The sequence below is a fragment of the Podarcis vaucheri genome (genome assembly GCF_965113315.1).
Source record: "Podarcis vaucheri genome assembly, chromosome: 4".
NCBI lineage: Eukaryota > Metazoa > Chordata > Lepidosauria > Squamata > Lacertidae > Podarcis > Podarcis vaucheri.
In genome coordinates, this window is record NC_138762.1 from 70,068,899 (window position 1) to 70,070,911 (window position 2,013).

The following is a 2,013-nucleotide window of genomic DNA, read 5'->3' on the forward strand; positions in this document are numbered from 1 at the left end:
TATTTCATGGGCAGCGAGGGAGCTCAGGGCATGGTTGGTTGGCTTTAGTTGACTGCATTGAGATTTGGGTCCATGTTGCGCCATGTGTGTAACAAAGGGGAGGCCATATCGGGGTGAAGGCGTCCTTTTTTATCTGTCCGTGTCAGTTTCAGTTTGTTGGTTAGCTTTTCTAGTAAGCCTGTTTCCCATACAATTTGATACCAGTGGTCCATGTTCACTCCTGACAGGTATCTCCAATGTCTAGCTATGATGCTTCTGGCTGCTGAGAGTTAAGAGCTCTTTATAGTGTGAGTAGGCATTACTGTCCTGGAAAATATTTAATAGGCTGGAGCCACAGCTCAACATAGCTCAGTAAAATTGAACCATGGCTTATAGTTTGTCTCACAGAAACCACAAGCTGCAACAGAGGTTTGTTCCACAGCCTATAAACCATAATCTCTCCAGTCTCACTTTTGTCAGTGCCAGCCCAGCAGGGCATTGGAAAAGGGAGTCTGTCTATCTCTGGTTTGCCGCCCTCACCCACCAAATTTTAGAAGTATCTTGTTATTTTACCAGCGGGTGCTGTTCTACAATGCAAACTAAGCAAAACTAGTTAAGCCCCTTGTTGAACTGAATCTGCAAAGGATTTGCCTTGTAACATGCCTAAACTGTCTGTGCCATATGACTCGTGTGCACTAGGTTGTCTAAATATTTGCAGGCATGGGAATGGCATGGGACAGCTGGTTAGGAAATGCATGTCAGTTCCATGAGAATGCTGTGTAGAGATTTCTTACCTCTCACAGACAACTCAGAACTACTTCTTATATTAATTCAGAAATAATGGGTTCACTTGCAACATTGTGCGCATGTGTGCCGATTTGTATATTCAGACTTCTTAACAGTATTGCCACATTTCAAATACAGTGGTACCTCGGGTTAAGTACTTAATTCGTTCCGGAGGTCCGTACTTAACCTGAAACTGTTCTTAACCTAAAGCACCACTTTAGCTAATGGGGCCTCCCGCTGCCACCGGAGCACAATTTCTGTTCTTATCCTGAAGCAAAGTTCTTAACCTGAAGCACTATTTCTGGGTTAGCAGAGTCTGTAACCTGAAGCGTCTGTAACCTGAAGCATATGTAACCCGAGGTACCACTGTATGTGCAGCTGCTCTCTGGCATTTCAGCACAAGAAAATGCATTCAAAAATAAAAAGTAAACCAGATGTTTAAACTCAATCAAATCTCAGAATGAGAAACATCCCATGCAAAAACCCCTTACAAGGTAATGAAAATTTCTGAGTTTACTCATCCGATAGACAAGTACTTTTCAGTTAGCAAAACTGTTTTTGTGCTTGTAGCCACACAGTTAGTGTCATTTGCACAATCCACTTTATATTTAGCATACAAGGTGTGCAAAGCAAGGTGTTCAGGTAAGATACCACAAAGCACCCAGTGCCTGGTTTCACACAGAAGTTTAGAGTTGGAAGGTATCCCAGGGGCCATCTACTCCAACCCCCCTACAATGAAGGAATCTCAGCTAAAGAATCTGACAGATGACCACCCAACCTCTAGTTAAAAACCTCCAAGAAAGGAGAGTCCACCACCTTCTGAGGTCATCCATTTCGCTGTCAATCAGCTTGTCAGAAAGTTCTTTCTAATGTTCAGTTGGAATCTCCTTTCTTGTAACTTGAATCCATTGATTCGGGTCCTACCCTCCTGAGCAGGAGAAAACAAGCTTGCACCATCTTCCATTTGAAGATGGCTGTCATCTATTTTACAGGCTAAACATACCCAGTTCCCTCAACCATTCCTCATAAGGCTTCGTTTCCAGACCCTTGATCACGTTGGTTGCCCTCCGCACACATCCCAGCTTGTCACTATCCTTCTTGAACATGCTTTTGATAATGTTTTTGTATCTGTTTCTGTGACCAGAGTCGCTTAGAATGTGAATGTGTCTATTTATATCCATTTAGGTTTGCATTATTTGCTGCTCCTGAATGAAATAAGAGAGCCAAACATAACTAACAGTCGGTAAG